The 27,175-nt window shown below is 41.9% G+C and overlaps 1 protein-coding gene across 6 annotated transcripts in view; it reads left to right on the top strand.

Annotated features, from left to right (window-relative positions):
* The window catches only part of DPP6 (dipeptidyl peptidase like 6), an 868,888-nt gene that overhangs the window by 409,703 nt on the left and 432,010 nt on the right, over positions 1-27,175 (top strand). The window lies entirely within an intron of this gene.

The raw sequence follows: 27,175 nt of genomic DNA, 5'->3' as shown, positions 1-27,175 counted from the left end.
TGAAATCAATTTGCACAACTATGTACAAGTGGTTGGGTGCCCTTTTCTTTAAAGAGATTTACTCTTACAAAAAGCAGTATTTTTTACAGGAAAAAATTGAAATCTTTTAAATATAGATATAAAATATGGTGTACACAGCAGTGCAGAAAGGTCATTATTTGTGGACTTACATGCAATATTTAACAGAAATCAACTAGCCATTATATAAAATTATACATACAGTACATGGTAAGGGCAATATGTCAAAGACTTGACAGTGATTCCAGAAATGTCTTAAATCCCAGATATTTTTCTTCACCGCAGCAAACACACAGAGTGGAGGCTGAGAGAGACTGCATGGAGAGGAAAGGTGGCTACAGGATAACAATGCTCCTCTGAGGAGCTGTCTCCAGCCGTTACACAGCCGCAGAGTGGGAGCTCAGTTCCACATAGCCAGTGCCTGGTCAGCTGCACTAAGAAAATAGTAATCTGCCATTCATGGGGCATGTTACCCTTATATAAAATTGTAACTTACAGTGCATTTTAAGCTACTGCTGCTGTGAGTAGCTGTGATTCTTCCTCTGCAGCTTTTATGCTTTGTGGATGGCTGGCTGCAGACCGCACAGCAACTAAATGTTGCACAAGTCCTGGGCAGAAAGCAGCCAACCTGAGATTCATGGGAACTGGCCTTGTTCCCACAGATGTCCTCCTTCCAAAGGAACTGATAGCAAATGCCCCTGGCAGTTAAGTTCAGTTGCCACGGCTCCACTGGGGTCTCAAGCAAGGGAGGTGAAGTCGAAAAAACTTACCAAAAGTTTTCCGAAATGTTACTGAATAGTATTGGTATCAGGGTGTGACTAGAATCAGGGGCTGGTATGGAGGCCACAGAGGGCAGGTGGGAGATAGAATTTAGGGACTTGGGATCTGGGGGTGTGGAGTGGGATCAAAGGGTTGGAGGGGAGGAGATTGGGGTAGATACCCAGGGATGGGGAGGGTTTAGGGGCCAGAGTCAGATGAGTAAATGTGAGTGGGAGATGGGCCTTGCCAGATCTGATCCCAATCCAAGAAGTTGAATTTCTGAGCGCGGTTGGTGCTTTTCTGCACACGTACCTCCTCACCCCCGCCATATGCTGGTGCCTCCTGGTGGCTAGTTTGGCCCTTCGCTTCAGTCAGATACCTGGGTCTTGAACCAGCTGGTCGATCCCACACTGCCTCAGGTGATACTAGGAGACAGTGGTGGAGTTTGGGCTCCTGGGTGTGAGCTGTGCAGTAAAAAGGTTCTAACAATGGCAATGCTATTCCCCAGTCTACCACACCCCTTCCCAGCTCCTTGGCACCCCCCTCCCACACGGCACCCCCAGAGTCGGCTCTGACTCCTAGGCATCTCCCCACCTCTGGGCAGCATCGGGGTAGCCCTGGACAGGCAGTGCTTTCCCCACCAGCCAGCAGCAGGAGGAGCAGGAGGTCCTCCACTACTACATTCTCTGTGGGCAGGGAGAGGAGACCCCTGGTTCAGCTCCGCACTGCCTCTGAGGCCGCAGCGGTACTACCAGTTGGGAGAAAAATTTCCCCCACTCTCCCCCACCTCCCTGCCTTGTGGAGCCCCTCTGGCAGCACCTCCAGGAAGAGTTTCTAGATGCGAGAAAATGAAAGCGGCTTCACACTGGTGGATGCCAAAAGCAGAGTTCTTTCTTTCCATCCCCTTTTATGCAAGAAGGAAAACACCTTTTTTGCTGTTTGGCAAAACTTTAGTGCAAAATACTGTATGCAAATATAAGGTTCTCTGTACGGTGCGGGAGCGTGCACCAGTGGGCTGTGAATTCTAATGCGCACCAACATGTCGTGCACTAAAAGTTCCCTAGTGCACATTAACATAGCCCTGTATAAAACAGCTTGGTGGGGAGGAGCAGGGGCATCTTGGGAAGGAGAAGAATGAGACAGGTACAAGCGGCAACTTGGGGAGAGGGCGAACAAGGACGGAGCCCGCTTTGTTGGGGAGGGGAATAGGGACAGGAGAATTTCTGTGAATGTCTGTGACCAAATAAAAGTGTTGCCAGCGCTGGATTTGATCAGAAGTACATTTCCAGCTCATAGTGAGGCCCTGTCATCTGGGCTGGGTTATTCTAGCTGCATGCTCCTCAGTGTGGATTTCAAATGAAGAGAAAGGGGTTTCTTCTCCTTGTTATGATCAAATATGAGAACTGTATGAAAATGAGTGTATCTGTCTGATTAGAACAAAATCCCAAAGGAGGCTAATTCTGACAGTTGTCTTTCAACAGGTGAAGCTTTGTACGCTGTATATGCAGCCCACATAGAGGGGTTATACGTGGGAGAAATGAGCCCTGAATATTGTCAGGGAGATAAGCAGAGCTGTGCAGAGAAGCTGAGGTGGAAGGGGCAACTGCGTCATAAAGAGGATGCAGAGAAGAGCAGAAGCATTGTTAAGAGGAAAGACAAAGAAAAACATGCACTTTGAGTGGAAATTAATTAAGCAGCAAATTTAATGTGGAATTTGTGGGCATTAATATGAAAGGAAATTATCTCCAAAACATATTACTGTGAAAGTTACATATTACTGTGAAAGACACAGTATATTGTGCAAATGCACAAATCCTGGCAAGCAACGGAAAGCAGCTGATCGGGAAACATATGGACATTCTAAATGTGACATTCTAGCTATTCCTTAGCCAATATGGTGAAATTGGCTCAGACAATAATAGTTTGATGACTAATATTAAAAGTCACAGTTAAGAAGAGATGGGTGTTAATTGTAAGGATGAAGCACAGCTTTATTTGCAAAAGAGAATTTTGTAATCCTTAAAACAACATAAACTTTTGGGGGCAGGAATTTTCTCCTCTTAATTGTCCATGCTGCCCCTCACACATTTTGGGTGCTATTGTAATGTAAGTAGTAATAACCTGGGTAGAAACTGAGAAGAGAATCAAGTGGCACAAGGACAGAGATTTTCTAGACTGTAATATCCTTTTAATGTTATAAGTCTCTTAATTAAAAAGAGCAACAGGACAATGAATAATGGTAGATATAAAAAAAGCATGTTATGGAATTCAGGCGGCAGTTAAGTGATATTTTGCTTTAGCTAAGTATAGTATGAATTATAAAATGGGTTGAGGTGACTTGCCCAATCACCTTTCACAATTTTCAGAAGTGGTCATTAACTTTGAGTGCCTGTGGTGCCCCATGTAGAGGTCTCCAGATGGGCACCTATAACAGAGGCATCCAAAACTATTGGAAAGTCTTGAAAACTTTAGGCCAAGGTTACAGAGGTGCAGCAGTTGCCATTAAATACTCAGCGCTGTCTTTACTATAGTGCTTGTAGCATTTCCTATACTTATAACAGAAAGTTCGTAGATGCAGGAGAGACAAATGCTGCAGTGCAGTAAATACCAAGGAATCTGTTCCAGGAACTGCGGGGAGAAACCCAGGCCAATGTGCAGCAGTGGAACCTTTTCATGGCTCACACTGCAGAGTTTGGGCTGCAATAGTCTTTACTGTAGCCACATCCCCACACAAATACCCTGTAAAATGTAGCCAGTGGATAGTGCTGTAAGTAATTTCCAGCATCTATCAAAACCCTGGGCACTAGGATGACAGGAGACTCCACCGAGCACAGCTCAGTGGTATGAAGGGTGTATGGATGCCTTATATGAGCTCCTTCCATTGAGTGCAAAGCGCACCAGTGGGGAGTAGACGAGGCAAAATTAGTCTCATGCAAATCAGCCCACCTGGATGATATGCATCCTAGAAAATCATGGGCCCCTGAAAAAATTATCACTGGTGCAGCACATTATTTCCTAATGGGGAAATAATTAGAAGACTGGAAATAAGTAAATATAGTGACTGATCTTCAGAAACAGGAAAAGAGAGTGATCTTGTCAATCTGTCCTCAGCTAATAAAGGTAACTTTTGTGCCCAGTAAAATAATAGAACAAAACTTACTGTGAAAAGTTATGTGTGAATTGGCTTGGCTAGAAACACTAATACAGTAAGTGGATTGAAAACTGGCTGAAGGGATCTGATAAACATTAAACAATCTACCTACATGGAGTTGTCTACTGTGGTGCCCTCTAATCTGTATTAGGCAGGGTCTCATGTAACATCTTCATTAATGATCCTGATGGGGTAGTAAACAGCCCATTAAAGAAATTTGTATGTGATGCTATAAAGAGAAGAGCCTCAAACAGACAGGAAAGAAATAGTACAAAGGGAGTGGAGAAAGTAAACATTAGCAGAAAAAAACAGAAGAAAGTTCATCTTGGAATAACACAAACTAATACATGGGGGGGGGGAAATTAACTGAAATGTTGGAGAGAAACCATGACAAAAAGTCATTTAGGAGGCTAGCAGGCAGCAAATTGGACATGAGTCTGCAACATGATAGGGCTCCAAAAAAGGCCAAAGCAATTGCAGCATGTGTCACTAGTCAAGTAGGTAAGAATCCTTCTCTGTCCATTGTCATTTGACCACAGCTCAAATGTTGAGTTCAGCCCTAGCTTGATACCAAAAAAAAAAAAAAAGAGAGAGAGATTTACATAGTGAGATATGCTCAAAGAATAGTAACAAAACTAGTTAGGGGGCTGGATGAACTGATTTATGAGGCAAGATTAGAAATGCTAAATTAGAGCATGGCTAAGCGTTGGCTAAAGTGGGGGACAAAACAGAGATTTCGGAAGGGTGCTAACAGCAAGGAAGGAAAGGCAGCACGTAGGGTGACATGAGGGGATAAGTAGGAGTAATCAAATGAAATTAAGAATGAGAAATTTGAGCTGACTATCAGAGAATTCTTTCTGATAGTCTCCCAGTGGAAGTAGTGGATGTCTCATCCAATTAATTAAGATCAACTGTGGCAAAACACTAGGAAAGGTACAATGGGGAAAAATCCCACATTGTCAGAATGGACTAGATGACTTATAGGGTGTTACCCTGTGGCTCTTGCTCTCGATGATACTAATTCTGCATCACTGTATGTTGCCAGAGTAGTGTTACAGGGGGCTTTAGTGTAAATGAGAATCTGGTCCTATGATTCTCTTCTCTAGGAGCAGGCTTCATCCCAGCATTTTAGCACTTCAGTTTCCTGTCCTATCTGGATCCAGAAATGAAAATCATTAACTGGGCATTTCAATAACTCAAAGGTTTGGCTCTAATTCACATCTAAAAATAGGTGATTTACACGCATTTGGATCTTAAAAAGAAAAGGAGGACTTGTGGCACCTTGGAGACTAACATATTTATTTGAGCATAAGCTTTCGTGAGCTACAGCTCACTTCATCAGATGCATTCAGTGGAAATGATTTTAGTTCATCTGGTTTGCCTGCTCTCTCCTGAATGTCCCCAAATGATGAAAGAATGTTTTGGGAATGTTCTGTACCTAAACCTAATATTTCAAAAACTGATTTCTGAAATGAATGGGGGCTGGTGTGTGTGTGTGTGTGTGTGTGTCTAACCTTTCATAATGTTTTTATGCCTCTTACCTAGGTAAAGTGCTCGCTGCATTTATTTAACACTGTGCCTCATCACTCTTGTCATGTCATGCTGAGAGAGAAATAAATAATTGCCTTTTTAATATATCAGCAGGGAGGAAAATTTGAAAAAAGCATGCAAAATTAAAAAATGTATCTAAAAACTTAAATTGGGCCCGCAGGCCAAGTAATAAATAAGCAATGCATAAATAGCAACAATGTCCTTAAACAGCATAAAAGCAACTTGGCAGTCAAGAGGTCAGTGGGGGCATTAAGAGACATGAGTGGGAAGTGACAGATGAGGCTTATGTTGCGGAAACCCTCCGTGAATTCTTTGCCATCAGTATTAACAGAAAAAGCTGAAGGTCACATCAGAGAGACTAGAATACATTTTCCTAGGGGCAATGTGAAATGTTAAAAGGTTTTATGATTATGCCAGAGCAGATAGTTAGGCAATTAGAACTGTTAAAAGTTGACAAGGCACCAGGTCCAGATGAATTACATCCCAGAATCGAGAAGGGAGCAGCAAGTAAAGCTTTGGCAGAGATTTTTGATAGCCCTCCAAGGATGTGGTAATTCAGGAGGACTGAAGGGGAAGAGTGGCTAATGCAGTTCCTATATTTAAACAGTGACCAAGAGGAGATCCAGGAAATTGCACACTCCCTACAGTCTGTGGGTAGGAGTATAATGATATTGAAAAAGGAAAAGCATATTCTGCTTATGCAAGGGTGTGATAATGGATTGTTTTCATGGATTCGGGGAAAGGAGCTGCTGGCTGATGAATGTGCTTGAATTTCTGAATCACATTATTGCACCAGTAGACAAAGTCAAACAATGACTATAATTTATTTGGATTTTCTGAGAGCCTCACATGCAGAATATTGATCTATTTAATAAGCATGTGTTAGCTACTAAAAATCATTCAAAATTAGTGTAGGTCAAAAGAACAAATAGTGTCAGTAACCAGGGGCAGATGTAGCCTCCCAGGTGCTGTGCATTAAACTCTTCTTGGATGTGATTTTGAATTGTAGTCAAGGAGGGGCACTGACTACCACAGCAATGCCCTCTGCCTTGGCACTGTAACAGGGTGGCGGGGAAAGCTGGAGAGTGAGCTCATCCCACACTAACGGCACAGCAGTGGCTCCTGTCCCATGGACATGGGCCTGGCTCCCTACCCCAGGCATTGTGCACAGGGTCGCAGCACCACTCAGGCAATGGAACCCACGAACCCACACTGAAGCTGCCCCTGTCAGTAACATAGTTGAGAGTAAAGAGACAGCGGGAGCATGAACACACATTGGATGCTGTACTCTAGTATTAGACTTGCTTTTTAAGGGCGTGATCCTGCATTTCTTACACAAAGCTCCGGTGATTTGACATAGCATTCCATATCATGGAGAAAAGGGCCAAATTATGCTCTTCTTCATAGATGCTGAGGTGCTGTTCAGCTGCACAAATGGGCGGGACTTGTGATGGGCTATGCAAGGAGTGTGCAAGCCAGGCATGGTAGCTAGGGGATGATTGGGGCTATAGTATTTATATCCACCATTTTGCTAAAATAGCCTCAGTTGAACAGCTCATTCTGGGTAGCTCAGCAGTGTGAGCTAGGCTAAAAATTGATCCCCTGTGTATTAATGATATTTCAAATACTGCTAAATTTGAAGCATCACAGAAATGAAAGGGCAGTAAGATAGAATGGTTGAAACCATTTGCATAAATAATCCTTCCTGAGCAAGTATTCCCTATCTTGTATAATAGGGGATGCCACTAGCACCAGTAATATTTTATCACTAAAGGAGATAATCTTTCTTAACTGCATCCTCCAAGTGGTGTTCTGCTTTCCTTTGATGTTATTAAGTATAGAAATCGAGGCTTCAAATTCGTAGGTCTAATAGCACGTTGAGCTCCTAATGTGACAGTGTTCTGGCCAGAGGACAAAAATAATATTAGGAAATACAGTCACTTGTGAGCATGATATGGAACGTGAAGCAGAGAGATCTGGGGGTGATCATGGATATAACACACACATGATATGTGCAAAATGTTTGGCATTATTTTTGGGGGTGTTTTTAAAGATAAACAACCAGGTTTGATGTAAAGCAGCCAAGATTATTCTGGCACTATCAATGGCACTAATGTGCCTGCATTTGGAATATTATCTGAATTTCTAGTCACCATATTCTAACAAAGTTGCTGAAGAAGTGTAGCAGAAGCCAGTGACAATGATTCAAGATTTAGAGGGTAGAAGTTAAGGGAGAACAGGTTAGACATCCCTGGTGTGAATGGAAGAATTGAGTTACTGTTTGTGATGTCACAAAGGAGAGGAATTGAGTAAAAGTTAAGGCTCCGATTCTGTCACCTTGAGACATTGGGGCTACTTGCAAGGTAAGATTCTCCTTAGTCCTTTTTGTGTTATAATGTGGTGTGAAAGAAAAATGGCGGTACTAATAAAGTGGTGTTGCAATAATTGGCTCAAAGTAGGAGATTATAGGTCAGGGTTAAGGAAGAGAGAAGCTGCTATACAGGGACCTATTTATTAAACTGCAGAAGAGATGAATACAACTGGTCAAATTATATGTCATCCTGTATTTGGCAAGGATTCTTTTCCTTCCCTTCTTCACTCGTGTCTTCTGTGTTACATTGCATCTGAGCAGCTGCTGTGAGTGGGTCCTAAATGTTAGAGTACTGGGCATATTAAAAGAATTGCCATTTGATTAATTAGATTAGTTTCACATTGTGAAGGTCACCCCATCCTTGCTCAGATCTCTGTGGTTCTGTTGTTTGTATCAAATGGCACAGTGTAGGAATCACTGTTGTTCTATGGCCTGTGATATGCAGGAGGGGTCTGACTAGGTAATCATAGTGGTCTTTTCTGACCTTCACAGTTGGTCTCTGTCTAACTGTATTAGAATAGAAAACTTGAGTGCAGAACTGGACTTTTTCACTCCCAGGGCTGGAAAAGATGAGGCATGGCAAAGGTGTATGCTGAATCTATGAATGCAGCTCTCCTGACTCCACCGGGTCTCCTTTGCCGAATTTAGCATCTCCTAAAAAAGGGATCCCATCTTCCATTGAACTCACTACAGAGAAGGAAAGGTTAGGAAATAAACACGACATGTTCTTAGGATGAATGGGAGACAGAAAACCTCCATGTCCTTCCACCCTGTACAGCAAGAAAGATATTGCAGAATTAGCGGGGATTCAAACAAGAATAATTAGGTCTTTGGAAAATTCTCACATGAAGGATGATTGAAAAGATTGGGATAATAAAATAATATAAAATAAGGACTGGTTTAGAGAAGGCGGATCAGGAACTTGTCCTTCTTTCATAACCCAAGAACAAGGGGACAGATTAAAAAGTGGAAAATTCAATGAAAGGAAATATATTTTGACATAACACATCATTAGACTGTGGAATTTATTGCCACAGGAAAATATTGACCTAGAATTTAGCAAGCTCCAGAAAGAGAATGACACTTATATGGATAGTAAGACTATCCAGAGTTGCTATAGTTAATGGGAACACATTTTGGAAGAGATAGTAAAGCTCATGCTTCAGGGCTTAAGCCAATCTCTATCAAAGACCAGGATGAGAACTGATTAAAGGTTTTTTTTGGTGTGTGTTGGGGAGACACTTACACCGTGCTTCTAAAACATTTGGTACTTGACAGGATCCAGTCTGGGAATCCCAGTGTTACCTACATAACAAGAACATCCAGGGTTATAACTATAAAATTTGAAAAATAGACTTTTAGAAGGGGTATAAATCCTCTTTCCGGGGGATGTCCTGAAGCATTTTTCCATCTTCTTCTTCTTAGCGTACATACAATGTGCCTCAGGTAGCACATGACCAGGATTCATCACTGAATTTGGTCCTCTGGTTGAATCATTATTTTCTCTGTCTTGGACCTGGTACTGACAGGGAGTGTGACGTAAACGCTGATCCATGCCCCACATGTTTCCCATAACTTCCTATTTCAGGTTGTCTTGCATCGCCCTCTGAAGCTAATGCTGTCCGCTGTCAGAGACAGCACACTAGACTAGATAGACCATTGGTTTAATCCAATATGGCAATTCCTATTTTCTTACATTTTGGGAGAACTTTATCAATTGTTCAGGATGTCTTCACCCAGTAGGTATACTTGCATGGGCTCCAACTCAGGAAACTGCATTACAACACTTGGCAGATTGACACCCTCGTACCATTCAGCACTACTATGACACAGATAGTATTAGCAGAACTAAATAGAAAAATAAAAAAGCCTTTACATTGTAAAATATTCTTCTTTGTTATTTTGGCCAGAGGGTTTTCAACATGCTGTAGGGATAAATGTTTTATTTTATTACAGTAGATTAAATTATGTTCTGTTCCTTTTTTACATGTTTTTTCCCACTAACAGAGAGCATGCTGTCTAAAATCTTTTATCTCTTGTTCATTTTGATTTAAAAAAAACGAAAAAGAAAAGGGAAGTCGTACTTTGTGAGTGTCACAGTAATGAAACAAAGCTGTACACAGGTGTCGCTTTGCATGCAGGCTGCAATGGAAATGTATGAGTGTATTACTATTTTAAATAGCTCTGCTACGTGAAGTGGTGATGTGCCCATACTCCCTTGGGCTCTGATGTCCTCAGCTCATAGAAACTAAGCATGGTCAGTACTTTGATGGGAGACTTGCAGGATTGCTAGCCACAAGAGTTCAAAAATAATGAGCCAGAGCATCTCAAATCATTAAGAACCACAACACTTTCAAAGCAGTATGGTTTGGGTTCTCTTTGCCTTTGGAGTTAATGCTTTCAAATTTCTCTCCAAAGCCATGAAGGCTAGGAACTTGTGTTTTTAAATGAAATCTGAGTTTGTCACATAATCACATGACTCCAGGAGCTGAGGCTTTAAGGAAAAGACTAAAAATTGTGATACTCATCAGGCTTGGCTGCACTGGCACCTGCAAGGAAAGCCCAATATGGAGCTTTAGAGGATGGAGCTGCGATTCAGTAGGAAGCGGTGTTCTTCTTTTAGTCACTACTGGTGGAACCAATGCCCTGTATGATAGAAAGACACTGCTGTTTGGAAGATGCACTGTCTCTCAGTAAGTGCCCTGGAAGGCATTGTGCTAGCGCTCCTTAGTGCATGGTGGTGGCATGCACACTGCTACTTCCTCCATAGTTACTGCTCCCCTGGCCTGCCTATGGGGAAGGTGGAGCCATGGTTTTACCTTCTCACCCTTCCCTTCCCTAATCCCTTTGGAGTGTTCTGTACCCTAAAGGGAGTGAATAGTCTATGTGCTTCCTCGACCACTGGGACTGGTATTCAGCCTGGTCCTTTTGCAGTTCCCACAAGTGATGAGGGAGGGACCTTATTCCCACTGCACTCTGCACCATGGCATGGGGCCAGGTAGGATCTGACCTATAGACTGGGAGCTTTGAGGGGCAGGGGACATCTTTGTCATCTGTTATGTGTCATGCCCATTTCTGTTGTTATGCTAATAATAAATTACTTGATGAGAGATGCTGGACAAGACATTTAATTGTTGTGCTCCATCTCCCTACCCATGCCCCTCCCCCCCCAAAAATGGTCAGAGTATCGCTTACCCACCTGAGCAATGGGGACTGTGCCACTACCCTCCTTTATAAAGCAGTGCGATGCAGCAATAAAATTTGCTATGCAAGTGTTAAGTATTGTTATAAATAATTATTGTAATAATTAAAGCTCCCATAGCACTTATTATCAGAGTGTGTGTGGGGGGGAGAGAGGGGGCTGTTAGTGTACAGTCTGTTTAAATTCCACTGTGAGTAATTACTTTCTGCTTGTCACATTTTCCTATGCAATTTAAATTGGCTATGGCAGTGTTTCTCAAGCTGTGGGTCGTGAACCCTCGGGGGGCAGGGAAGTCACACAAGGCAATCAGTGGGGTTGCAAGGTGTTGAACATTGTATTACAATTGAAAGCAAAGAAAAACTTGCTCCCCCTGCCCATTTTCTAGACAGCCTTATCCTTCAAGGCCATGTATTCTCTGTCAAGCTTGTGGAATGAACACACACACAAATTATACAGTCTTCTCAGTGACACATGGTTTTACTCCAATCTTTATAGTAAATGTAGGAAGGTTGTGAATAGTTTTGACTTTGAGTATGGGGTCACGAACCTGGAAAGGTTGAGAAACTCTGGGCTATGGTTCTTCACTTGCTGGCCGAAATTATGGTCATTTGTTGATGTGTGCTGTTGAGCAGCTGCTCAGTGTCACTCCAACATTGGCTGCAGCTGGTGAAGCAGTTACTGTCGGCAAGGCATGTAAATTCTGAAAGGTGTTCTTCTGAGTTGAATGGTGACTTGGAAATGGATGCTAATAATAAAAATAATTACAAATGAAGGCTTCTGGAAAGAATCCTGACATTTTAAAAGAGCTATGTTAAAGGTCTGATCAGAATTGGTGGTGCCCTTTTAAAACCTCTTTACCTTTTCAAGCTGACACCAGTGGTCTGATCAAATCATATCAGCTATGTGGAATTACATTATGTTAAACTACTGCTACCTGAAAATGTACATTATGGTACAATGCAATAATTGACAATTTTCCCCCTAAATGTGGCTTTTGGAAAGGAGTGATTTTAAGGGGAGGGCCATTTGAATTATTTCCTGAGTACCTGGCCTGATGTGACCATCAGTATGCTTTTACAGACCAAAAAAAGTCAAAAGTAGAAAATGACAGGAATACGTGAGTTATCTTGTGAAATTCAAGTTTCTTAGAAGCTTGTATGGTGGATGTAGAAAGTTGTGGGTTAATATGGAGTGTCCTCAATTTCTGGGGCACTTCTACCCTGCATAATGACTTAAAGAGGCATAGTTTAGTGCAATGTCCAAAGAGTACAATTGGAAGAAGCTTTTAATCATTGTTATTAAATTAGAAGATTATTTTAGAGCTGTAATCCAGTTTTATACAGCATGATAACACTGTTGATAATGGTTTTGGATTCAGCCAAAGTTATGTTGAATCAACGTTTGTCATTTAACATTTCCTGAATCAAGGTAATATTCAGTGATCCTTAACTGAATAAAACACAAAAAGGTTCAGCTGGAATAAATGCAGATGTGAAATACTGAATTTCTCAAAGAAAGAATGTTTTCACTTTTGTTTAAACCAGAGCATCAACTTATTGAAAAATATAATTGATACTGGATTGAGTAGTATTCCTAGAGTACATTAAATGGGATAGCACATCAAAATAATATTGTATTTGGCGAAGAGCAATTTAAATAGTGCACAATTAACCATAATGGATTTCTGAAATGAAAATGAACTGACATGTCCCTATTTGTGTGGATCAGATGTTCTTCATGAATGACTTTCTAGACAAATTCTGCACTTTTAGTGCTAAAAATAAAGCTTCACTTTGAAATGTCCCCTAACATTAACTTGTGATGTAGCTATTATTTCTGTGGTACCAGCATGCTAGGCCCTCCACAGGCAAGGGTGAAGACTAGGGCTTTATCCCCAAAGAGTTTACAGTCTTGGGGCTTACAGCCAATGCTCATTGAAGTAAATGGAAGCAGTGCTACTGACTTAAATTGACTTTGTGTCAAGCCCTAAATAGACAATTTACAGACAGAGGATGGAACATGGGATGCAACAGAAGCCAAATCTGTTGGGTAGTGATGTGATTTTAGGGATTTTTAGTTGTTTTTTGATACAAGGTATATGTTTTAAAGAGGGGTCTGAAAGGAGGAGAGGGATAACACATAGCAGACTTGCTCAGGAAGGGTGTTTCAGCTGTAGGGTGCCTCAGAGGTGAGTGTGGGAGAGAGAACCTTCTATCCTGGAAGATTTAATCAGACAGCTTGCTATTAGTAAAAAAAAAAAATCTACCCTGAGACATTTCCATGACAGCAATAACATTCTTACTTGGATTGTAAGCTCTTTGGGGCATGGGCCATCTTTTTGTTCTGTTTGTGTAGCACCTAGCAAAGTGGGGTCCTGATCCATGGTTGGGGTTCTTAGGTGTGAACACAGTACAAATAATAAATAACACAATGAGTTCATCTGTTCATGCTTTAGCTTCAGTCCAGAATTTCAGCTAATACGTAGATTTCTAACACACTAACTACAATACACAATAGAAATTTTCTGAATCAATGCCTTTTTCTGATCATTTTGGATACACAGGGCCAGATTCTCATTTTATCACAAAGGCCCCTTTATATCACACAAAGCAGTGTAAAGTGGCCTTAGTGTAAACGAGAAGGCCCATAGTATTCTGTCCGGATAGATACAATATGTTTGTTTACTTATTAACCTTTTAATTAATCAGATATTCCTAATGATAAAATCTCAAGTCTTGTCTACAGTACAAAAATTGAAAGTTTCCACATTTCTAAAAATAAACTGATTTTCCAAAACCACCAACAACTGTACCTTCAGTCAGGCAAAGCCTCAGAGAAGATACGGGTTTTGCATTGTGCCCTAAAAGTATGCAGGCTTGGGCTCAGCAGAAGTCTAAATATATTTTAGGGGTCTGCTCTCCCATTATGGTCCATGATTAACTCCTGTTAGCTTCCATGACTCATACTTGCATCAAACAGAGAACAGAAGCTTTACAAGAAGCTATTCAGATCCTATTATAACGATGATCGATTAAGAATATAGTGAATGACGTGATATACTACTTTATTTAGTAAAGAGGTACAGAACAATTCTTTTTTATTGTAAGGCATTTAATCTGAATGGCCCAGTGTATAGGAAAACAACCTTTACACAAAATGTAATTTTACATAGACATGCTTATTATGAATGCAGTCTATTTACCTTATATCACTAACCACAAAGCTAAACCAGTAATCTTCCTAGGTGAGTACATAACATGTAACACGCATACCTTAACCACAAATATTGAGCTATGTAATTCCACCTCTGATACCATCCTATATGAAATCACACTGAAGAAAAACATATCCTTTTAGGACTGCAAGAGGCCTGTCTGAGGTTTGTGTAACACAGCTCCTTACAAAGGGCAAGCACATACAACTACATCTAAGAGAGCAGGGGGGAAACCTTGTTGAAAATAAAACCATTTGGTTTTGAAATCTTGTCGGTTGATTTAACTCTTAAGCAGTAATTAAATGCCTTATTCTGCTCCATTGAAGTCAATGGGAGTTTTCCAGTTCAATGATCTTGCCTTTGTGCAACAAGGACATGTTTCCAACTTTAGGAAGGATCATAGCCATGAGACACTAGCCCAGGGTATAATTCTACATAATTCCCTGGTGCTTGATCACTAAACCTTTTTGCCACAACTTCCTTTCCTTGCTAGGATTATATTCACTGGGGAAAAGCCATGCGTCCACTTCCTTCAATTCTTTTCCCTCATGTTAGTCCTTCCAGGGTGTCATTAGCATTTTTAAAAACATCTTTGACATATAATACTGTTCTAGTTGCTTTTAGGAAAGCTGGAGTTTCATACTTCCTTGGCTTCCTGTTGGATGCTCATTTGTAAGGACTTTGCACATTCTTGCATATTTATATGTTACATATGAGACAGATTGGGATACTGTAGAACTTCCTGTCTGTCCCCAAAGCATCTAAAACTTTCATCCTTGTGCTATTTTATAAAAATAAAAAGTGCCTTGCATTAGGTTTATTTCAGAGATGTGCTAATTTTATTCTGTCATAAACTACCTTGAAACAGTGATTGAACCGTTATTTCTTCCTTGCTGCTCTTACAATATGGCAGAATGTACAGAACAATAGTATGATCAGAGAGCTTTTACTGCGCATAAACTCATTTGTGAGTAGTATAGCGTGGATGTGTGCTAGTTGTCAATTCAGAGTTACATGAAGGAAGATCCTCTTAAATATGTCATAGCAGACAGTCTCATTTTCAGTGTTTCAGAAATGCTGCAGTACATTTTATTTATATTAATACAAACACGGGACCACACTGTGAGGTCCTTATGCAGGCAGACTCCAATGAGCCAACTCTTTTTAAGCAGTGCTCCCCAATGATTTCCTGATATGATACTGCTGAGCACATTCAGTGCCCACTGAAGTCAACAGAAGTTTTAGATGTTCAGTGCTTTACTGGAGGTGGAATTCACCTGACGCAGAGGATTTATAAATGGCCCATGTCCCGCTTATATCCCCGAAATTAGGTTTATGTTGTACATAGGACTCATGCTGGCCCTCTGCATAAGGGCAAATATTTCACCCATGATTTAGCCCAGAGCAAGTTCATCTAAATTAGGAGTGAATAAAATAAAACTAATAAGTACTGTGGGATTTGGCCCCTTCTTACACCACTTTATGTAGCTATTGGTATTGATCAGTGTATTAGGCAATGATGTATAGTAAAACTTTGCATGGCATGTGGTAAAGCATTCTACATGTCTGCTTTCTACATGTTATCAGCTGGTTGCAGGGGTGTGGATTTAGTTTCATGCGGGATCTCAGCCGTGACAGTGGAAATTGGTGCTATATCATTTTCCGAAAGCACTCAGCACCTTTCCAGGTGTGTCATGCTGGGCACCCAGAATCACGAGGCCATTTTTAAAATTTAGGGAAAGCGACTTACTGACTTATTTCATCATAAGAAATGAGTGAAATCTTGAGGCTTTGCCAGTAACAAGCAAAGATCCTTCATTTTTTTCCTCCACTCTTCAAACACAGACACATCCAGCTTCCTGTTAAGGATTCTGGTTAGAATAATCCAACAGACCTTTCGTGTTCTATAATTAGCATTTCCACTAGAGGGCATTAAAAACACCGGGAACATACTACAGCCATCATATGTTTTTAAGATATATTCTAAAAGGCCATGTAGGCCAGACATTTGAGCACAATAGCAGCAGTGTGTATTGAGAGTGCACAGTTAGAGTACTTAGTGCGTTCTCCCTCTGTGCCCCTTTGTTTCATTCCTGACTGCAGACTACTAAAGTGAAATTGCCTAAAATCTTGTTCTGCCCCACCCTCTTTGCACTTCAGAGCGCATTGTTTTTATATAGTTGATATTTCTGCGCTCTCTCTCTCTCTCTCTCAAAAAAAAAAGCAGGGTAGGGGCAGGGAGGCACAGCAGGGGGAAGCAAGATGGGCTTTTGTGTGCCTGTGAACAGAAAGTGAGTCTCCTGCAGTATGTTTGTTGTTTGTGCACTTGAAAATGCTGCTTTTGGGGGGAATAAACTGTTAGGGGATCAGAGGAATGGTATCAAAAATGCAATAACGTATTTACACGTAAGACCTTTCAATCCTATGGGATCTTGAAATGACTGCAGCCATCACAGCCCACAGTGATAGTTCAGGGCAGGAAGTGTGGGAGAATGCCACATGCCATTAAAGTCCAGTGGGTGTTTAGACTGATGGTGTTCAAATACCCAAATAGACCCTGATGCCAGGAGCAACACCCCTGTGGTATTAAGTGAAATCTTTGACAAGCAGGTCTCATTTCTGCAGTTGTACATCTCATCCCAGCGCTGAGGCATTGATTCAGAAGTGACCTACAGGAAAGAGTGTCACCTCCTGCATCACACCACTTCCTCTAGCACCTGGGGGAGATCTCTCAGCCACTTCAGATCTGGCTTGAGCTCTCTGCTGAGCTTGTGAGATTTGTCACCTTGATCCTACCGGGTACTGAGCCTCTCCTTGGAAGTGCGGAGTGCCCTCAGCTCCCATTGACTTCAATAGAAATGGAAGGCATTCAACATGTTTCAGGATCAAATCTGACCTAACCCATATCTGCTACTTGTGCAACCTCATAAGATGAGGTGGTATGAGCTGCGGCTAAAGATGTCACTTTTAGGGTGGGGTTGTAATTAGAACAACAGTGTTCCTTTAATTACTTTTCAGAGTAGCAGCCGTGTTAGTCTGTATTCGCAAAAAGAAAAGGAGTACTTGTGGCACCTTAGAGACTAACAAATTTATTAGAGCATAAGCTTTCGTGAGCTACAGCTCACTTCATCAGATGCATTTGGTGGAAAAAAAAGTACTCCTTTCCTTTAATTACTTATCATGGATCATTGTATTGCATAGGTTCCACCACTGAAACCATAGTAATCTTATTGTGAAGTCAAGTATTCTTACCCTCTTTCTTATTTTAAGGCCAATATAAAAATAAATGAAAAGCAACAATCATTGCAATGAGGAGCATACTTCATAAAACAAAAGCTTAAATGGCTACTCACTCCAGCTGTGTCTTTTATGTACAAGGATCTCTGAGGCAATGGTATGTGCTTATATAAGATCTTTCATAACATTTACATTAAAACCACTCATCATCTTACATGCAGATAATTTATTCAGCCTATAAATCTGTACTAAAAAAGAAAAGGAGTACTTGTGGCACCTTAGAGACTAACAAATTTATTAGAGCATAAGCTTTTGTGAGTTACAGCTCAGGGGGGTGGGGTGGGGTGGGGTGGGGGGGGAGAAATAACATGGGGAAATAGTTTTATGTGTAATGACTCATCCATTCCCAGTCTCTATTCAAGCCTAAGTTAATTGTATCCAGTTTGCAAATTAATTCCAATTCAGCAGTCTCTCGTTGGAGTCTGTTTTTGAAGCTTTTTTGTTGAAGGATAGCCACTCTTAGGTCTGTAAGGTAGTATTTGCTTCAGATTGGGGGGCTGTCTGTAAGCCAGGACTGGCTTGTCTCCCAAGATCTGTGAGAGTGATGGGTTGTCCTTCAGGATAGGTTGTAGATCCTTGATGATGCGTTGGAGAGGTTTTAGTTGGGGGCTGAAGGTGATGGCTTGTGGCGTTCTGTTATTTTCTTTGTTGGGCCTGTCCTGTAGTAGGTGACTTCTGGGTACTCTTCTGGCTCTGGCAATCTGGCAATCAGATCTTGGGAGACAGGCCAGTCCTTGCTTACAGACAGCCCCCCAAGCTGAAGCAAATACTCACCAGCAACCACACACCACACAACAGAACCACTAACCCAGGAACCTATCCTTGCAACAAAGCCCGTTGCCAACTCTGTCCACATATCTATTCAGGGGATACCATCATAGGGCCTAATCACATCAGCAACACTATTGCGCATCTACCAATGTGATATATGCCATCATGTGCCAGCAATGCCCCTCTGCCATGTACATTGGCCAAACTGGACAGTCTCTACGTAAAAGAATGAATGGACACAAATCAGACGTCAAGAATTATAACATTCAAAAACCAGTTGGAGAACACTTCAATCTCTCTGGTCACTCGATTATAGACCTAAGAGTGGCTATCCTTCAACAAAAAAGCTTCAAAAACAGACTCCAACGAGAGACTGCTGAATTGGAATTAATTTGCAAACTGGATACAATTAACTTAGGCTTGAATAGAGACTGGGAATGGATGAATCATTACACAAAGTAAAACTATTTCCCCATGTTATTTCTCCCCCCTCCCACCCCACCCCAACCCCCACTATTCCTCAGATATTCTTGTTAACTGCTGGAATTAGCCTACCTTGCTTGTCACCATGAAAGGTTTTCCTCCTTCCCCCCCGCTGCTGGTGATGGCTTATCTTAAGTGATCACTCTCCTTACAGTGTGTATGATAAATCCATTGTTTCATGTTTTCTGTGTGTGTATATAAATCTCCCCTCTGTTTTTTCCAGCAAATGCATCCGATGAAGTGAGCTGTAGCTCACGAAAGCTTATGCTCTAATAAATTTGTTAGTCTCTAAGGTGCCACAAGTACTCCTTTTCTTTTTGCGAATACAGACTAACACGGCTGCTACTGTAAATCTGTACTTCAGAGTAGCAGCCGTGTTAGTCTGTATTCGCAAAAAGAAAAGGAGTACTTGTGGCACCTTAGAGACTAACAAATTTATTAGAGCATAAGCTTTCGTGAGCTACAGCTCACTTCATCGGATGCATTCGATGAAGTGAGCTGTAGCTCACGAAAGCTTATGCTCTAATAAATTTGTTAGTCTCTAAGGTGCCACAAGTACTCCTTTTCTTTTTGTAAATCTGTACTGTTATAGATAAAATGAAGATGAAGCTCTCCCCTTTCCAAGCATTAAAGAGGACCATAATAAAAGTTAATATGTTTGCAGCTGCTTAAGAGATGTAGATTCTCTGTTTTTGAGTATAGTGGGGTTTTTACCTCTCTCTTCCTTTCATTAATGGAGAGATTACATTTCTTGCTGTGTGTACTTGGAATACTTGAGTGATCATTTTATGGATCTCACATTTTTAATAATAAATTTAAAATTGTTAGTAAATAAACTTCCAAACTAGAAACAAAAATCCCACTCAACCAACAAGGAATTAGCTCAGGACCTATCCAGAAATAAACAAGGAGGATTTTTTTCCTCAGTGAAGACTGATTTATAAGTCTGGAGGGAGCAGAAGGGCAAGCCAGGCCATGAGGACCCTGTTTCACAGCTGGCACTGACATTGGGACCTCAGAACTCTCTCCCCTACAGATAAACAGCTAGAAATAGGCATCTGTTGCATTACAGCTGCCAAGGTCACTCCAGCAGGGACAGAGAAGGAGGGGAAATGGTAGTAAAATCCATATTATAAGCAGCAGTAATAAAATGGCAAGTGACTATGATGATCATATGCGTGTACCTTTGGAGTTATACTGAGGTAATGAAAAGTATTCAGTGATTTAAGGAACAACCCCAGTAAATAATCATGAGAAACTTTTTTGTAAAACATAATCCCTTTAAATTGGTGAATCCTGCATATTAGCACATATGATTAATCTTTATTTACAAGGAGCCAGATTCTCACACCAGCCAAGCTGCACACATTATCCAAATGGGTGTGGGGCAGAGATGGCTATCATGATACATGGAGTCACAGTCCATTTTAGACAGGAGACATTTATTACACAAAAATGATACAGGCTACAGGCAAACAAGCAGGCTTCTTCATAGCTTGAATCCCAGCATTGTCTCCTTTGCTTACCAGGAATCTCAGCTTGTCTGGAATTCTGTACAGCACCCAGAAACATCTAGTGGGCAGCAAGTAAACCTTGCTTTATTATTCAGCAAGTAAACCTATTATAGTGATGTTACATTGCCTTTTCACACCCACTCTCTCAATTCCAGGAACACAGCTTAGAGCAACTTCTAAATTGTGTCAACAATAAGAGCCCCTTCGGACCATTCTACAGGCCTAGGATTGCTCTGGCTACACCCACCACGCAGTGGATGGGGGCAGTTCAATATTGTCCATTCGACATATAGGAATGGAAGGCTTTCTCAAACTAGTAAAAACAGTAGAAACGCTTCTAACTGTGGCCTCTGTAGCAACAGATATTTATCTAAATACACAATTAACTGACATCATTTAAGTAAACTAGCTGAATCTATTGACTGAAAATATTGCATTAAATAGGTTTCTTCCTAAGGCAGTTCCTGGACGGGTCATGGATAATGGAAGCCTTTTTGTATTTTCATCTGTAACTTCATCTTTGAACTGTTAAAGTCTCTAACAGACTAGATCTTTGAAGAGCAATCTGTGTGGGCAGGCCCTGTGCCCGTACAGAGTCCCACTGAAGTTGGTGGGAGTCCACGGTGTGTAGGCATCCCCAGAGGCATCTTTCTGCAGGACCAAGGCCTTACAGAGACGCCAGGAGATAGATACCAAGGGCAAGGCTATTGCAAGATAAAACTTGTTTGTTCACATTATTGAACAATGGTGCTTTTTTCCCTTTCCAACAAAATATCCTTTGTGCTGCTTTTAAGTCCTTTAAAAACTATCAATTCTTCTTAAGAGAGGGATGTTCATTTGTGAGCAAAGTTATATGTGTGTTAGCTGTTCCACCGTCAGTAAGATATATAGGCAGCAAGTAGTGTAGAAGGTGGGATGGAGGTAATGACTATAAGTACTTCTGCTGCCCTTCATAGGAGTAGAGATGTGTGTCCTCTAAGCTCATCGTTAAGTGTTTCAAGTTCTCCATTGTGACAGAGGCCATTACTGTAAAATCCCACTCAGTGAGGTCAGCATGTTCATGGAGAGGGCTAGGGCACAAATTGCATTTTCTGAACAAAATAACAAATTCTCCCCATCAGAAGAAAGTCCAGAGAACAAATTAAAAGCGAAAAGTATAAACAGCCAAACTACTCTGTCCCCACAGACAGAAGTCCTTTTAAAGAGGTTCTTTACTTGAAGAAGTACCAAGCTCTAAATTATATAATCACATCCTGGATTTCTGGGATCTGATTCTCTACGTGTGCTGGTAGTCCTTTGAGTTTCATAGGTAAGGACCCAGTGCTGTATATATCTGGGCATAGCAATGAGTCTTCTAACATCCACCCACCAGCAAGCAAAGGAAAGCTACAAAGTGCAGCGTCATGCCACAATGTGCCCTTTTTGCTACTGAGTGTGTGCAAACTTCTCCAAATGTGCTTTGTGAGCTCGTGTAGGGAAACCATACATTACACTGCCAGAAGAAGCGGAGGTGTATTTTGTTGGAGGAGGGAACGCATTTTGACATGACAATGGTCTTGCTAACGGGCTGCCATGCACAAATCCAACTGACTTGTTTTCCTGCTTTTGGCAATGAAGCAAAGTCCACCTGGCTCTTCGGGGTAAGTTAAGCTCCCTCCTCTGCAGAACAGCTGTTATCAGGGAGGAGTGAGGTGGCTGCAGCCCTTCTCTGTTAGGCCTGGAGGATGAGTGAAACTCCCTCTCCAGGAGGCAACCGCTGCTGAGCTTCGGGGCCCAGAGCACATTTTGGCTGAGCAGATAGCTCAGCTATGGAGCAGAGCCACTGGGAGCTCCCCACAGCTCACTGTTGCTGCTGCTTCTGCAAGACCTGCCAACCTTGTGTCCTGCTCTCCTGTCTCCGCTCCGGAAAGCAGCGGCATTCCATATTGAACACTTTCCCCTCCGCCTCCTGTGGGTCTGTTTTGATCCAAGTTTAGTCAGTCTCCTTCCACATTAATAACATTAACACATGCACAAAATAGAAATTCCACTGGCAATATAATTTGACAAGCTCCTCTCCCTGCCCCACTGTGGACTTGACCTCTCATGGGTTGTTTCTTGCTGGTTCTCTCTTATTTACCTTGCTAACGCTTCTTAGGTCCACAACACCACGTTCTAAAACCTTCTCCAGGAGGGTCTTTTTTTACAATCTGCATGTGAGCTAGCACGGGAAGTAGGGGATTGTGCATGTGCATATACATTGCCACACATTGCCAGAGCGAGTGCTCCCTTTTGTCACATGCCATTCCTGAAGTGAGAGGAGACCAGGCAAAACAACAGTGATTGTTACTGATTAATATCACAGAGGAAATACAGAGGTCTTGGTTTGCCCAAAAGCGGACTTCATGAAGTGTGACACTCAGGACTTCTGCCAAAGATATGAATGACAGCATCTTCAGGACTAATGGCTTGGACTCAGTGGGACTGCAGGTGCTCAGCACTACACTGCATTTAGTTCCACATGTGCAATGCCATGGACTTCATCTTTCTCGATGTATTGAGGACAAATGAGCAGCCGGATTTGGCCCAGCCAGGGTCCCGTTTGGCCTGAGGGCAGAAGGGCCACCATGCAGCTGCTATTGCCGCAGGATGAAGAAAAAGCTCAAAAAATAATAAAAACAGAAAGCCAGCCAAATATCTCTCATGCTGCTCAGGCTCCATTGTTCACCTCCCAATCAACTACAGGCTACAGTAGCCTCATTTGGGCCATGCCCTCTTGCTTACACGAGGGGCTGGTGGGTTCCCAGCATGTAAGGGGTGGCCTTGGAGCTGGCCCTTGGAGTGTGCAGTAGAGCAGGGCAACTATTTATCTCGAAATGGTAGATTCGGGTTGACTAAGAGATCTTGTGGATCTGTATCGAATTGTTACAGTAAAAAAAAATCTTTAAAAAGTTTCATTTTGACATTTTCATAACAAAATGTTTCTATTTTTTATTTTAAATGACTCTTTGTTTCAAAATTTTTCACTTTTAGTTTTAAAATAAAAGAAAACTAAAGGTTTTTTGGGGGAAACCCTTAACACCTCAAATGAAATATTTTGTTTGACCCCAAACATTTCTTTTTTTACTTCATGATTTGCTGAAAAATTTGATTGGCGGTAATTCCCCCCCCCCCCACCAAATGTTTTATGATTTTTCTATATGGCCAACAAAGCAAAAAATCAATTATTTGTGATGCTCTAATGTGCAAGGGGTATGGATGCCCTGCACAGACACCTGAAGTCCTACATCCACCCTGTCTGGTGGGTAGGGACTTCCACAGATATGGAGGGAGGGGTCAGGAGATAGCCTTTTGTAAACAGATTCCCTTAGGAATTCATTTAGGCAGGAAATAGTAAACTGGGTTGCTGTTCCATCCAGAACACACTCACCACCTTGACATGATGGGTGGCCATACAGAATAGCTACTCTGCTTCAACCATTAAAAGATTCATAGGGATTCATAAAAAGAAAAGGAGTACTTGTGGCACCTTAGAGACTAACAAATTTATTAGAGCATAAGCTTTCGTGAGCTACAGCTCACTTCATCGGATGCATTTGGTGGAAAAAAACAGAGGAGAGATTTATATACACACACACACAGAGAACATGAAACAATGGGTTTATCATACACACTGTAAGGAGAAAGAAAAGGAGTACTTGTGGCACCTTAGAGACTAACAAATTTATTAGAGCATAAGCTTTCGTGAGCTACAGCTCTATCATGCATTCCTACAACTACAATACCCACCTGCTGAAGTGAAGAAACAGATTGACGGAGCCAGAAGAGTACCCAGAAGTCACCTACTACAGGACAGGCCCAACAAAGAAAACAACAGAACGCCACTAGCCATCACCTTCAGCCCCCAACTAAAACCTCTCCAACGCATCATCAAGGATCTACAACCTATCCTGAAGGACAACCCATCACTCTCACAGATCTTGGGAGACAGACCAGTCCTTGCTTACAGACAGCCCCCCAATCTGAAGCAAATACTCACCAGCAACCACACACCACACAACAGAACCACTAACCCAGGAACCTATCCTTGCAACAAAGCCCGTTGCCAACTCTGTCCACATATCTATTCAGGGGATACCATCATAGGGCCTAATCACATCAGCCACACTATCAGAGGCTCCTTCACCTGCGCATCTACCAATGTGATATATGCCATCATGTGCCAGCAATGCCCCTCTGCCATGTACATTGGCCAAACTGGACAGTCTCTACGTAAAAGAATGAATGGACACAAATCAGACGTCAAGAATTATAACATTCAAAAACCAGTTGGAGAACACTTCAATCTCTCTGGTCACTCGATCACAGACCTAAGAGTGGCTATGATTCAACAAAAAAGCTTCAAAAACAGACTCCAACGAGAGACTGCTGAATTGGAATTAAAATGTCACCAGCAAAAAGCACAAGAAACTGGCTGCCAGGTGAGAGCACTGAACATGACATTATGGACTAGATAGCAAAGTTAAATGTGAATTTGGATAGTTGGCTAATGGACTAATTAGGACAATGAACACTTTGTGTATCTGAGGCCAAGCTTATTGGAAGAAATTAACATAACATTGCAAGCAAGGGTGGATATCTGCAAAGCTGGTGAAAACTGTGCTTAAATTTAAAATATTAACAGTGAAAGAATATGTAAATTGAAAAATGCATGCCAAGGGATGGAGGCAGAAGAAAAGGGTAAACTAACAGTACAAACCATGTTTGTTCTCAATAAGTGTCACAACACACATCACAACACACTCCAGCATAAAGGGTGTGGCATCATGCATGCAATAAACACAACCATTTTTGCAAAAGCTTGTTTTTTTAGGCACAAATTGCAAAGAAAAATAAAAGCAAAATGTATTTTAAGTACTTGTATAAAGAAGGAAAGTCAGAAGTAAATCTGACTCAAGTGCTACCATATCTGAAGGAAAAATAGACAAGGTCAGGTGTGAAACACAAAATGACCAAACTTTTACAAGACCTGGAGCATAATTCTAGTTGGGTAGGTGGAGAGGGCGGGGGAACTGAAAAACAAAATCCTAACAGCTTAACTATTGGGACCATAGAACTGATATTGGTTCATGTGATGAGATTGTGATGAAAAGATTTTGTGTTACAGTATCACACAGCATGAGATCAGAAATGCTAAGCATGATCCATAGTGTACATATGGCTACTGAGAAGTGTGAGAACAGAGTCCAAGATATCCTATTCTGGCTAGGTGTGGACACTGTCACTGAAGATAATTATCTAAGTGTGAGATCTGCAGGGAATACAGGGAACAGAATGCAAAAAGTCCCTGGAACCACATGAGATTCCCGATCACCCTGGGTCCAAGTTTGGCTCAGCTCTGTTAGAATTAAATGTGAACCTCTTGTCAGAGGGCTACTACTTTCAGTTTTCTTTAAGAATTAGCCACTGCACAGCCTCAGGTGAATGGGGGCAGGTAATAATATTCCGTTTCTTACAAGCTCTCCTGTATTTCACACCTATTTCATGTCCTAGTTACTCTGAAGTTCAGTTTGCTGGTGGTAGTGCAGAAATGCTTAGAAGGCCTTTGGTGAATTAGTGGAGAGACTCTTTGGAAAAATTAGCCTGATTTTGTCCCATCTGTGCATTTAGGATCAAATTCACCATGGGTCTACGAGGGCTCATCTCCATCAACTTCAGCGGAGTTGCACCCATGATGAATTTGACCCCAAGTGATGAATTCCTGAAATAAAAATTGGACATTGGTCACCTGCCTGCCCTAGAAATACTCTGATATTCTACTTTCTTGGTCAGCAATCTGCAGATTCAGCAGGGGTCCAAGTACTGGACCTTGAGGAGGGATGTGTAACCTTTCTAAAATGCTAGAACAACGTGTAATCACATTCTAAACTACAATGTAGGATACAATCCAGGGCTGTGGTTCAGCTGGCAGAGGAATGGTGGCAAAGGTGGCTTTATGGCATCTTCATATCTGTCCAGTATTGGAGCTGATTAGAGACTGGCTCTGTGCCCAGCATAATTTAGAGCATCCTCAGAGCTGCTCTAAATTATTCCCAACTGCCTGTGGCCCCAAAGGGGCCATTCAAGAGTTTTGGTTTGCTAGATATAGCAACCAACCATATGCCCCCTTTCTCCCAGGAATGCTCCCTGTTGAGGGCTAGTTCCATGCAGCCCTAGGAATTCCCTTTATGCCAGAGGAATCCTCAGGGAGCTGGCCAAGCTGTAATGGAGCAAAGCAGCTAGAGCAAGTGCTATGTGTAAGCTGACCTAGACAGCTGAAAGTTAATGCAAGACAGCAACAATAACCAAAAAATTTGAAGTAACCCCCTCCAGACTAGGGATGCAGACAGCAGGTGCCTGTGTGGGGACAGGAGCAGAGAAGTTTGCTATACCCTTCTCAAAGTGCTGGTCTCTTGCCAGTGAGGCAAAGAGCTGAGTGCAGAGCAGTTTCTGATGCATGCATGATATCTGTTGGAATTTGCCCCTGAAAGGTCTGTTATATTCTCTGTGATTTGTCTCTTCTGCATTGGAGTGGGGGTTCAATGTCTGTGGAGTGCATTGTAACCCTTGCAATACATTTCCCTTATAGATAGGGGGTGCAAACAGGTGGAGGATGGGGGCACTTCCAAGTAAGGAGATATGGATGGGGACAGCAGTTTTTGTGGGGTATGCCACTTTCATCAGAATCTGCCCTCTCTGGTCAGAGGAAAACACTTGGGGGGGGGTTGAGGGCAGTTTATGTGGAGTGCCCTGTATCCCCTCAACATTTGCACCCCTAGATCCTTTATCCCAAATGCTGGGAATGCTGCTGAGCTACATTCTCAGA

Source organism: Dermochelys coriacea, chromosome 2 (assembly GCF_009764565.3).
Source record: "Dermochelys coriacea isolate rDerCor1 chromosome 2, rDerCor1.pri.v4, whole genome shotgun sequence".
NCBI lineage: Eukaryota > Metazoa > Chordata > Testudines > Dermochelyidae > Dermochelys > Dermochelys coriacea.
The sequence above is the reverse complement of the archived record's forward strand: the minus strand, read 5'-3'. Positions and strand labels throughout refer to the sequence as shown.